General features: G+C 46.4%; 1 non-coding gene across 1 annotated transcript; it reads left to right on the top strand.

The window, feature by feature from the left end:
• The first annotated feature begins 1,713 nt into the window (after positions 1-1,713).
• TRNAR-UCU (transfer RNA arginine (anticodon UCU)) lies at positions 1,714-1,784 on the top strand. Its single transcript has one exon. It is a non-coding gene; the product is annotated as a tRNA-Arg (tRNA).
• Positions 1,785-13,672: the final 11,888 nt, after the last annotated feature.

The following is a 13,672-nucleotide window of genomic DNA, read 5'->3' as shown; positions in this document are numbered from 1 at the left end:
CCTGAATACAATCAAATACTTTGAGAGACAGAGTAGCAGGGATGCGGGGTCTGGGGACCATGCTTTCAGGGGACATCTGTGTCAATCAACATAACAAATTTTATTAAGAAAATGTTCTGCATCCTACTTTGGTGAGTGTCATCTGGGGTCTTAAAAGCTTGCAAGCGACCATCTATGATGCATGAACTAGTCCCAACCACCTGGAGTAAAGGAAAATGAAGAATACCAAAGACACAAGGAAAGTATCAGCCCAAGAGACAGAAAGGGCCCCATAACCCAGAGACTTCATTAGCCTGAGACCAGAAGAACTAGATGGTGCCCGGCTACCACCAATGACCACCCTGACAGGGAACACAACAGAAAGTCCCTGATGGAGCAGCAGAAAGATGGGGTGCAGAACTCAGATTCTGGTAAGAAGACCAGACTTAATGGTCTGACTGAGACTGGAGGTACCCCAGAAAGCATGGCCCCTGGATTCTCTATCAGCCCAGAACTAAAACAATTTCTGAGGCCAGCTCTTCAGGCAGCGATTGGACTGATCTGTGGGACGTAAAGTGATATCGTGAAGAGTGTGCCTATTAGCTCAAGTAGATACAAGAGACCAAAGGAAAAGCTTCTGTCCAGAGGTGAGATGGGAAGGCAGAGAGGGTTAGGAGCTGGTTGAATGGACGTGGGGAATCAAGGGTGGAAAGAAGGAGTGTGCTGTTGGAGAATGGGGTGAGCAATCAGGGTCACATAACAATGTATGTATAAAATTTTGTATGGGAGACTAACTTAAAATGTAAACTTCACTTAAACTACAACACTAAAAAAAATTTTTTTAAATAAAAGAAATAAAAATCATTTGATTCCCAAGTCTCCCTCCTTAGACTGGGAAGGTCTTGATGGGAGAGCCTGCGGGAACGGGACATTGTGAGAGGACCCTGTGCCTAAGCAGCTTCCTTCTCCTCCATGTAACTGCTCATCACATGCTTGTGGTTTTCATTTCTTTGAAAAACTCTAGTATGGAGCCTTTTCCACAGAGGATAGGGCTGGGTTGTTTCTCCTGATTGTTGGGCCACAGTAGAAAGAATTCTAAGATACTCGGAGACCAAAAATAGAAAAGAACAGTAATTGCCGACTCTGGCAGCTTACACACAGAATCAAAAGATGGAGTCGCACTGCTTCCTTGGAACAAATAACATTCGCCTTCAGTAACTGTCTAACGGTCCATACCTGTCTGCAAAGGTTATTATTATTCTGATGTGTTTATCTAAGACTCAGAACCAGTAGGAATCTTTCTCACATCTACTAATTAATAGAGGGATGATATTATGGGTTTTGCCTACCTTTTAAAAATAACTTAAGCTTAAAGTAAATCTCACGTTTGGGAAGGAATTCTGGTCTGCTGCCCAGAGGGTTAGATAATAAACGCTCACTTACGGGCACATGATTCACCCGCTTGGTGGATTTTCTAAAATGCACATTTCAAGTAGTCTGTCGGAGGGACTGTTAGGGCTTAATTGATCAATTATGACAACATCGTAGAATTTTATAGCTGGGAAGAGCTTTGTTTGACAGATGAGGGAATTGGAGCCCAGGGTCACACGGCTAGCTCATGGCAGCTGGTAAGCTGGCACAGAAATCTAACTCCCTGTTCAGAACTTCTGCATCTAGACTGGATTCCTGGACAATGTGTTTGGTCCTTATTAAGAAGCCACTACAGTAACCCTAGCAGTGGTGGTTCAGTGGTAGAATCCTTGCCTTCTGTGCAGGAGACCCGGGTTCGATTCCCAGCCAATGCACCTCAGACACAGCCACCACCTATCTGTCATTGGAGGCTTGTATGTTGCTATGATATGGAACAGGTTTCAGCGGAGCTTCCAGACTAAGACAGACTTGGCAGAAAGGCCTGGTGATCTGCTTCCAAAATGTCAGCCAATGAAAACCCTGTGGATCACAGCAGTCCGATCTGCAACAGATCATGCGGGTGGTTCAGGACAGGCAGCATTTCGTTCTCTTGTTTTGGGGGTTACCATGAGTCAAAAGCCAATTAGACAGTCGCTAACAGCAACAATAACACAGTAACCCCAGGTCTTAGAGGTAGGCCATTGTCTTATTTGAGTTCTTCAACTGCAAGGGACACACAATCCGTAGTCACCTTAAGAAAGAACAGGGTGTCATTGTGAGAAGACAGCAGTGGCTCTCTGTGGTGGCCCCTCTCTCCCTGCTGGGCCTCTTGCTCCCTACAGCTGCCCCTGCTCAGGGTTTTTTTTTGAGGCTGCTCCTGTGGCCCCAACACTGAGCTCTAGCCGTGTGGACCTGCATGGGTCAGGGCCAGGTGGGACTCTTGCTGAAGCCATGCCACAGGAACTTCACTTGGCTCCCCTTCTCCTTGTGGCTCTGAGGCGACAGCCTTGCGATCCTCATGAGCTATCACTGTCTGCTCTCCCTGACAGCAACGCTTTTTACTTCTATTTCTCACTTCAAGTTCTTTAGAGAAAGAAGCAGTTTGGTGCAGCTCTCCTCATACCAGAGGAGTCTACCGCTGGGCTGTTCTTAGATGAGGGCCTACCCCGAGTCCAATCAGCTGTGATGTAAAACTAATTACACGCCCTCAAGGAACCCTGGTGGCAGTGGGTAAGCACTCCCCTGCTAACCAAAAGGTCTGCGGTTCGAATCCACCAGCCACTCCGCGGGGGAAAGATGTGGCAGTCCACTTCTGTAAAGATTACAGCCTTGAAAACCCTACGGGGCACTTCTACTCTGTCGTATGGAGTCACTATGAGTTGGAATCGACTCAACGGCAATGGGTTTGGGTTTTTTCGGTTTTGTGACCCCCTCAGCTGTGTGGGTCAGGCAAAGTCTAGGACCCTGGAGGGGGTGAGGCCTGCAGACACTGGACTGACACACCTTGAACCGTTGTATGAAGAAGCACATATAATGCATAAATTCGACAACTTGCAAAGCCATACTAGGGGGTAGAAAACTTCATATCACAAGCACTGAGCAGGCCTTGAAATTAAATGTGAAGATCAAATGACATTGTAGCCCAGCTAATTATAATAAAGCACTTAAAGAAAAAAAATATTTCTAAGGGAAAGTATCAGCACAAGTCTGAAACAAAAAGGGAGATGACTGAGCCATGACAACATTTACTCTGCGGTGGTTAAAGGAGAGAGGCACTGACACAATCCCATCACATAAGAAAGGAGGCCAAGGAAGGGTCGCCATGAGACAGAGGGCAGGGTCTTCAAAGCTGACTCCCCGTTACCGTGGTTCTGGTTTTCTGTTTAGCAGGCAGCCCTCTGCTTAGCAATTCAACTTCTCAGGCTTTTGGGAAGAGGACAACCTGGAGGATGGACATGAGAATCTTGGTCACTCTCTTGCAAAAGAATAGATTGTCATTCAGATTTGTACATCAGTCTCTCGTGAGTTTAATCAGTATGAATCAATCTCACTGAGATTCATCTACTTCTATGACCTGAAACAACTAGGTAGTAAGAACTAGACTCTGAACAGCAGTAACCCAAACAAGGCACTATCATTGGTGAGATCTCTTCTGAAAACCTGGGTGGCTTTCCTTTCTGACCCCTCTAGCTCCTATCTCTTAGCTTCAACTACGAAACTAAGAGATATTATAATTGGAAGTAATGGCGTATGGGAGAAAGAGGAGTAAACTTGGACTCAGGCAGATGTGGCTTAAATTCTGTCCTGCGCCTTATTTCACACATGATTCTGAGCAAGTCACTTAATTTTGTGGCCTCCATTTTCTTAACTGTAGAATGGTGACGTGAAAATCAATCTCACAGGGCTGTGAGAAAGAAGACCCTTTGCAGAGAACACAGCACAGAATGCATATGTAACAGATGGCTCTTGGTCCCACTGGCAGATAGAGCCTGATATCAGTTCTGGGTTCTCTTCTCTTACGGTGGTTGATGGCTGTTCAAGGAATGAAAATTAACTTTTACATTATCCTAAGCAAAACACAAACAGGAAGCCAAATCTGTTGCCATAGCAGCCACAACAGTAAAAACAGGAACATGCATTGCGGATAAGGGCATGTTGAACAGCCGGAGTGCCTGTGCAGGGCAGTCACTCAGACAGACGGCTGAATGTACGGGGCATCATGGCACAAAGTGACCACCTTTGGCTTTGGAATTTAGAAACTTTCACTGTAGCTCTGCTTCTGTCATCCTGTGGGAGACTTTGGGTAGATTATCTCTCTTTGAGCTTCAGTTTGTTCATGTTATGGTGGCCGTATTCCCAGAGTGACCTGAAGATGTTCTTAGGCTAGGATTTGAGGACGCTTGGAACGTTATGGGGCTGGTAAAACAGATATACTGAAGGTCTAGTTACCTACAAGAATAGGGGATATGGAGGTGCATGGCTCAGATCTCCCTTCAAAAGAACCAAGGGGAGGAGTAGTTGACTGTCAGTCCCCACCCGATGCACCTTCAGATACTCCATGGAGCCCTCATGGCATTCACACCAAAGCCACCTTTCCCTCCCTGTTGCTCCCATCCAATGACTAAGCACAGCAAGAGTGCTGCTGTTGTTGTTATCTTTGTTGTTAGGTGCCATCGAGTCAGCCCGCAAATCATGGCAACCCCATGTACAGTAGAACAACTCTCTGGTCCTGCATCATCCCTATGGTTGCTTGCAGATCAGAACGTTGCGATCCACAGGGTTCTCACTGGCTGATTTTTGGAAGTAGATTGCAAGGCTTTTCTTCTCAATCCATCTTAGTCTGGAAGCTCCATTGAAACCTGTTTAGCATCATAGCAAAACACAAGTTTCCACTGACAGATGGGTGTTGGCTGTGCCTGAGGTGCATTGGCTGGGAATCAAACCCAGGTCTCCCACATGAAAGGCACAGAACCACCATTGCCCTCCATGCAAGGATATTAGAACCAGGCTACTCCTGCTCAGCGTGTAGCTTCTTTAACCTTTGCTGGTAGACTGTGGTAGCCAGGCTCCAAGATAGCCCCAGTGATCCTCCCTCCCTGGTATTCACGCCCTGTGTAGTTCTCTCCCACATGGGCTGACCTATGTAACCAGTAGGATACTACAAAATGATGGTGTATGACTTTTGAAGCTAGATTATAAAAGAATCATAGCTTCTACCTTGCTCTCTCCTGGTAGATTCACTCCGGAGAAGCCAGCCGCCATGTTATGAGGATGCTGAAACAGTCCTATTGAGAGCTCCGTGGGAGGAGTAACTGAGGCTTCCTGCCAATAGCCATGTGAGTGAGTCATCTTGGAAGCACCCCCTTCTGCGCCAATCAAGTCTTGAGATGACTACAGTCATGCTCAATATCTTGAGTGCAACCTCATGACACACACTGAGCTGAAACCACCCAGCTAAGCCGTTCTTGAATATCTGATCCGTGGAAATTTTGAGATGCTGAAAGTTTGCTATTATTTTCAGCCATTGAGTTTTAGGGTAATTTGTAACACAGTGATTGATAACTAATTCAGGGCTGGAATTGGCTTGGCCAAGACTCTCTCAGAGCTGCACTGTGGTCTAAGACTTTCCTACCTGAGCCCCTCTCCTTCCCTCTGTCCTTCCACAGGGGTCAGACCTACACAGAGACCTGAAGTCTCTGCCCACCAACCCTCCTCCTTCTTCCCTTGAGCCTTGAGAGACAGTCCCCCCAACAAATCTCTCCCACGTCTAATTATGTCTTGACAGTGATTCTCCAAAGGTGTAAACTTAAATTGGAGGTGCTCACATTTGGCTCAGGAGCTATTGTTCTGTGGATGGAGCCAAGGACAGTGTAGGGTGTGCTCCTCAGCTGGTCTCTCAGTTTTCTTAACCAGGACCAGGATAAACGGATCATAAAACAAAACAAGCCATGTGGCCAGCTCTCTGTAATCTCTACAGATACGCAGATTACTGGTAGACACACGTCGGCTGCCACCCTGGCGGTCAAGGGACAGTGGGGTTGGTGCCAGTGGAGACATCAAGCAGGAGCAGTAGCATCCAGGGTGGGGCATTGGCAGTGGTGGCGATGTGCTAGTAACTATCTAGTAACTGTGCTAGCAACAGTGTCAGGGCCGTTGCCATTGATGCTGGCCATTGGTGACTTGGTGTGAGCAGGCTTCATGCGGCACTGGCAGGAGCAAAACTGCCTTGGCAGGATGCAAGATGTGAGCAAGAACCGCGGAAGAGGAAAACACAAGCCACACGAGAGAGCCAAAGCCTGGTGCCCAAAACACATGTGTACCACCCCTTCCAATCCACCAGGACAGAACCTGGGCGGAACAGGAAGAGAGGTCCACTTCAACCACAAAGGGATTCTAATCCAGGGTCATTTGTTATCTTTGTCTCCAAATGCCAATTCACCTGTGAAATAACATTCAGGAGTCCCTGGGTAGTGCTAATGTGCTCCGCTGCTAACAGAGATGTTGGCAGTTCGAGTCCACCCAGAGGCACCTCAGAAGAAAGTCCTGGTGATCTACTTCCAAAAGCTCACAGACTTGAAAACCCTATGGCTATGGGACACACTTCTACTCTAATACACATAGGGTCACCACGAGTCAGAATTGACTCGACAGCAGTTGGTTTAATGTTAGCTCTTTCCACTGCACACTGGACTTTTTCTACATAGCATGCATCACACTTATCATTAAATAAGCATTTATGTAACTATTTGCTTAATGTTCATCTTTGCCACAAGACAGATACATGGGAGACCCCCACAAACATTTGCCAAATGAACAAGTGAACAAATGGCTGGCTGGAGGGAAATGTCACTCTCTGGGTGGTTTCCACCTAACTGCTTCTTTAAGACAAGCAGTTACTCTCACATGCCATACGCTTGACATCAAATGAGTGAGAGACACAGAAACTGCAGTCTGCCTGACAAACTGCCCCAGGACCCTCTTACTTTCTTGTCATCTCCTCATTTCTGATCCCCTCCTTTAGCCACCTGACCCATCAGCACCGGCTTCATCTCGTGGGTAGGCCAGCTCCCACCTGCTTTGCTTTCTGTCCCGAGTTTGTTCATCCTCAGGGTTCTTGAAGAAATTTGACCTGGACTTGTCCCCACAGTTAAGACCCTTATCTGAGCTATTAACCATTTGGGACTCAATTCCCAGCTCCTGGCCACTTGGCCAACACCTGATTGAAACTTCCCAGGCTGGGATGCCTTCCTCTGAGCAGACTTGCAGCTTCTGTGGTTTCCCAAGGGTCATGCTAGCTGAAGAGTATGAGGTGAGAGACAGTGCCTGACATTTCACAGAGGCCCTCTTGGCAGGAGCACTGTGCTTGGCACACAGTTGTTGTTAGCTGCTGTCAAGTTGGCCCCTGACTCACTGTGACCCCACGCACAACAGAACAAAATGCTGCCCAATCCTGCACCATCCTCATGATCGGTTGCTGATCAAAGCACTGTGATCCACAGGGTTTTCAATGGCTGACTTTCAGAAGTAGATAGCTAGGCCTTTCCTCCTAGTCCATCTTAGCCTGGAAGTTCTGCTGAAACCTGTTCAGCATCAGAGCAACACAGAAAGTTCCACTGACACATGGCTGGTGACTGTGCAAGAGGTGCACTGGCCGGGAATCGAACCAGGTCTCCTTCATGGAAAGCAAGAGTTCTACCACTAAACCACACTTCTCCCAGCACATAGTAGTCAAAAATCTAAACCAAACCCATTACCATCAAATTGATTCTGACTCATGGCGACCCTGTGTGTAACAGAGCAGACTAACTGCTTTATAGGGTTGTCTTGGCTCTAATCTTTATGGAAGCTGATTGCCAGGCATTTCTTCTGTGGTGCCACTAGGTGGGTTTGAACCACCAATCTTCAGGTTAGTAGCCAAGTGCAAACCATTTGCACCATCAAGGGATATTTATTTACTGAATAAATGAGTGAATGAATGCCTCCAGGTAACGGTGCAGTTGGGGAAGGCGCAATCATTATTTTAGCTAGAGAGAGGGCCAGCAGAGCCTGCTGTCCCCAAATGCTTTCAATATCTAGAGGGTTGAAGATAATTAAATGGAAACCATGTATTCAACTGCTCACCATGACAACTGTCCTTGATTGATGAGCCCCGAGGAATAGCCTGGAAAGATTTCAATCTATCTGAGAGGATCACTACCAACCAGGGATTTTTCTGAGCTGATTTTTCTAAGGTCTGCAGATAATGTTGTCTCTAAGTTTGATGGAATGACAATTTCCAGTTCCTCCCTCTAGTACCACACAGCTGTATCCGGCAGCCTGCATGCAGGCTAAGTGGAGTCTTGGGTGTTAAAGCAATAGCACCTTGATCCTGTGTATCTCTTCCCTCTCGTTCCATTTGAGGACATCTCTTTAAGGGAACAAAACAAAACAGAAAAGTGTTGGATCCTCGCGTGATAATATTTATGATTAAAAATCGTACAATGGCACAATGTTACTAAAACTGTAGTAATGCATTTGAATAATGTGGTTGTATTACACATTTATCGAATGTCATCCACAATACCATATTATTCTCACATGATTTATGGGCAATGCTTGGTCCCAAAACAAACTCGTTGCTGTCAGGTCAATTCCGACTCATGGTGACCCTATAGGACAGAGTAGAACTGCCCCATAGGGTTTCCAAGGCTGTAATCTTTACGGAAACAGACTGCCACATCTTTCTTCTATGGAGTAGCCGGTAGCTTCGAACCACCGACTTTTCGATTAGCAGCAAGCTCTTAACCACTGCACCAGCAGGGCTTCTTCTTGGTCCCAACATGAATAGATATACATGGACTTCTTGCTAACTCCAAGCACAGCTCCATCCTCTGCCCCAGTGGGTCATGGCCCACAGGTTGGGATTACTGATCTAGTTCATATCTTTCTGAATTTCAGATCTTAAACTTGTAAGTCCCTTTGGGTGCAACCCAAGGGGCTCAGATACAGTGAGCCTCCCTGAGCATGCTGGGCGTTTCAGACTGAACTTTTGGAATCATTTGTGCATTCTCTCCTGTAGCCCTGGAGTACTCCTGGAATATTACAAACTCCACCAGAAGGAGCTGGGAGGGGTCAGGAAAAGGCCCTATGTGGGGAGTGTGGATCTAGGAGAGGTCAAGAGAATCCCCAGGTGTGGGGAGTAAGCTGTGGACAGAGTCAGGGCACATTTAGGTATGGGAAATGAGGAGATGGGAGGGGCCAAGGGAAGAGGTTGGAAGGGCCAGGAGAATCCCCAGGTGTGGGGAGTGAGGAGGTGGGTAGGATTAGGAGAAGGCCCAGGTGTGGCCAGTGAAGAGGTGGCAGGGTCAAGCAGGACCCCCAGGTATTAGAATTGAAGAGGTTGTTGTTGTTAGGTACCCTTAAGTCGATTTCCACTCAAAGCTACCCTATGTGACAGAGGAGAACTGCCCCATAAGATTTCCTTGGACATAATCATTATGGGAACAAATTGCCAAGTCTTTCTCCCACAGAGCTGCTGAGTAGGTTCAAACCACCAACCTTTCTGTTAGCAACTGAGCACTTAACCGTGTACCACCAGGGGTCCTCAGAATTAAAGAGGTAGGTGGGGACAAGAAAGGTAGGAGGGGCCAGCAGAACACTTAGGTGTCAGGAATGAGAAGGTGGGAGGGGTCAAGAGTAAGCCTACCCTCCAAAACAATGGGGGAAAAAACCACCCACCAGTGAGAGAGTCAACCCCCTAGATGGTGTGGGTGGACGCCTCCCTCCCAAGTGGGAATGAGAATCTCAGGGTGAACCAGGCTCTGTACCAGCTCCTCACCTGGAGTGAGGTGAAGCCTGCCTGTCCTCCCTGCGACTACATAACAGTTTCCTCACCCCAAGGTCTCTAACTCTGACCACATCACAAAACATTCACCTTGATGTACCCATGCCATCCCCTATCCCCAACCCCCAGAGCCATTCCAACATGGTGCTCTTTTCTAGGGCACCCCACTCTTGTAGACTAAGATTGTCTTACCCTTTGGTTGAAACTTTAGGCAGATCCCTAACTTCTCAGGTCACTCATAAAATAAAAATCCTATGGCCACTGTTAGTTCGAAGAATAAATCTCATTTCAACAGTACTATGCTAGAATAATGTCAAGTCAAAGCTCTGAACTGCTATAAAGTTCAAAAGTTTACCTCTTCCAGCTTGTACTTGCTTCAGATGGAAGGTGGAAAGGCTGGGGCAGGGTGGCAGGGGTGAACTCTTCTCTCTTCCCTGTCTGGTGCTTCCACACTTTCTCTCCCCGCTCATTCCTCACCAGGCTCCCTTTGGCTTGTTCCACTTGGGAGACAGGGTGGGATGTAAGGAGAGACAAGGGGCAGGATGGGCAGTGCACCTGTGTTACCTGATGTGCTCCCCTACCTGTAGCAGAAGTTTCCAGCCAGCCCTCTCTCATGGCACCTTTTGTGGGTCCCTCTGAGCTTCACTGGTGGTCCCCCTGAATGCTGCTTCCTTATCAGGGCGGGGCCCCCTTCATCAGCTGTTTGGAGCCCCCACACCTTTAGCGTCTCTCTGCTAAGTTGCCGCTCTCTCCTAGGAAATTCTCCTTCCCGTGGAACCTACACCTGGCCCAGGGGAACCTGCACCTTTGCCCTGCTGTTGGTGCAGGTGCACTCAGCTCCCAGGTGGCCACCTCTCTTCACTCTCTCAGCCAGTGAGAAACCTCACCCCAGGAGACCTATACACAACCTTCTCAGTGGCCCCCTTGATGCCCCTCTCCCTAGACACCCTTCACATGGAACTGGGGGTGTACTCACTGCCCACCAACTCTGCCCTGGCCATCTCCCACTTCCAGGTGAGACCCTCAGGTGAGCATTGAGCTAACAGACAGGAGATCAGTTATCTGCCACGTTTGGACTTCTAGACCATTCCTAAGGGATCCAGAATCTCACTTAGGAATATAAAGTGCTAGCCATCTAGGGTTTTGTTCCCTGTCTTTTGGGCTTCATCTGAAACTGAGTTGACAACAATCCTATTTAATATCCCATGACACACAGAAACACAGACGAATTTGCAAAAATATACAAAACAAAATTATGTATATTAATTTACATAAATATAGAGCAAAGCCCAAAAATGCTTTGCTACTAAACTATTAAGTGTGAACATGAGCTTTTCCATGACCCAGTAATTACACTCCTAGGTACATACCTGTTATGGATTAAATTGTGTCCCCCCCAAAAAAATATATGTTGAAAGTCCTGACCCCTATAACTGTGGATGTAATCCCATTTGGGAATAGAGCTTTATTTTTTTATGTTAATAAGGCCATATCAGTGTAGTATATGTCTTAAATATAACCACTTTTGAGATACAAAAGAAGCAGAGTAGGCACAGAATGAAGCACGCACAAACGGGGACAAGATAGATGTTGTGTGGAGATCTCCAAGCAGCACCTAGAAGAACATTGGAGAAACAGAGAAAGATTTTCCCCCAGAGCAGACAGAGAGAGACACTTCCCCTAGAGCCAGTGCCCTGAATTGGGGCTTCTATCCTCCTAAATTGTGAGAAAATAAATTCTGTTCATGAAAGCTGCCCACTTGTGGTATTTCTGTTATAGCAGCACTAGATAACTGAGAATACACAAAAGAAATATGTACACATATTCACCAAAAATATACACAAGAATGTTTGCACCAGAACTATTCATAATAGTCCCAAGCTGCAAACTACCCAAATGAACACCAGCAGTATAAGAAAAAGACATATTGTGGTTTATTTCTCCTTAGTAATACTCTACAGCAAAGAGAATGAACAAAGAACAAAGCAGGCAACAAGATGATGCAGCTGACCAGCATTGTGCTGAACAAAAAGAAGACTGAAAAGAGTACGTACTATAGTATCCTATTTGCATGAAGTTAAACAACAGGCAAAATTAATATATGGTATTAAAAATCAGGGTGGAGGTAGTAATTGAGAAAACATACAGGAGGGGCTTCCCGGGTGCTAGTAAGATTCCATTTTGATCTGGGAGCTGGTTACATGGGTGTGTTCACTTTGTAAAACTACATCAAGCTGTACATGTGCTATATTAGCACTTCTCTTTACAAATGTTAGACTTTAATGAAAAAAAAGTAAGTCTACAAGCACAGCATACTATTAGGTACTGTGAGTCTTGAGAAATGAGTGGCCACAGCCTAACTGAACAAGGGGATAGGAGCCCAGCAAGGGCCTTTGCTGGGAAGCTCTGCACCCTGCAGGCTTTGGCCTCTGATTCCTGTGTTTTTTCTAGTCTAGTTGCCATCAAGTTGATTTCAACTCATGGCGACCCCAAGTGTGTCAGGGTAGAATTGTGTTCCATAAAATTTTCAAGGCTGTGAGCTTTTGGAAGCAGTTCACCAGGCCTTTCTTCAGAGGCACCTCTGGGTGGGTTCGAACCGTCAATCTTTTGATTAGTAGTTGAGTGCTTAACCTCTTGCATCACCAAGAGCCCCTGCATAGCCTCACCACTTTCTGAGGCTTTCATTTCTCCTGCTCCATTTTTCCCATCACAGGGTTCATCTTCTTAAATGGCAATAACCCTGGGTCTTCCTGCAGAGTGATAACAAGGAAAGACCATGAGGATGTAGAACAGAATACCTCCCTTTGAATCCCAGCATCTCCACCTGTTTGCTTGGTCTTTTTGAACATGTTGTAGAATTTCTCTAAGATTCAGTTTCTTTCTCAATAAAACGAGGATAGCACATGCTTCTTGGGAGATGAAAAGAGCTAAAAGCTCTGAAAGCATTCTGCACACTGATAAGCACATTCAATTTTGCTGTCACAGCCTTTGGTTTTAGATGAGGAGCTGGGGCCCAATCCCCTGGCAAGAGGAAGGAGGCCTCTGGCCATTGATCTCCCCCCCATGCTTGCTGTCACAGAGAGGACTTGAATATCAGTCCCTGACAGTCTCTCTCATCTCTGCTGGTCATCCTGGGCCACTCCAGTTGTCCCCATCCCAGGGCCTCTCAGCCCTTCCTCATCTCTGCCCTCCGAGAGAGACGAAGCAAACGGGGAAAATGAATTGTCATTGCTTGCCGTTCCCAGCAGGAAGCAGGCACAGCTCCCCTCTCCAGTAGCCCTTGTACTTTTTTCAACCAGTGATTAATGGAGCCCACTCTAGGCACAGTCAGGCTCACGGAACAGTAGATAAATAACAGGCAGAGTTTAAGAAGATGCATGTTCTTTGAGTTAATAATTTTAACAGCCAGAGAAATGCGGTGGTTCTCATGGTAACGTGACCTGTGATTTGGTCTCTAATTTGAAAGCATCAAGCTAACGTATACAGATAGCTATACTACAGGAAATTCTTTCTTTCCCTTAATTGGAGTATTTTTAATAAAGTGATGATATGATGCAATTTGGAAGAACAATGTAGAGTACACTAATCTGCTCTAAATATGTCAATGAAATGCATACTTGCAAACATTTTTTAAGATGATGCAACTGGTTTATATCATATGCTTCAGAGCTTTAGCATGAACCTGTGTTCCTACAAAATTTTCCTAAGGCTAAATCTACTGTTTGCTCCTGAATCCCCAGACATTCCCAGTGACTACAATCTTCTTTTATGATAAGGATTTAGGAAGATTTGTCTTGCTGGAGCTAATCTCTGGGATGGGGTTTGCCTTTCAACATATTTGATGAGTTGTTGTGTGCTATCGGGTCAATTCTGACTCATAGTGACCCCAGTGACAAAGTGGAACTGCCCCAGAGGGTTTCCTGGACTGTAGTCTTCACGGGAGCAGATCGCCTGGTCTTT

Source organism: Trichechus manatus, unplaced genomic scaffold, assembly GCF_000243295.1.
Source record: "Trichechus manatus latirostris isolate Lorelei unplaced genomic scaffold, TriManLat1.0 scaffold00077, whole genome shotgun sequence".
NCBI lineage: Eukaryota > Metazoa > Chordata > Mammalia > Sirenia > Trichechidae > Trichechus > Trichechus manatus.
This window is presented reverse-complemented; position numbering and strand designations above follow the sequence as displayed.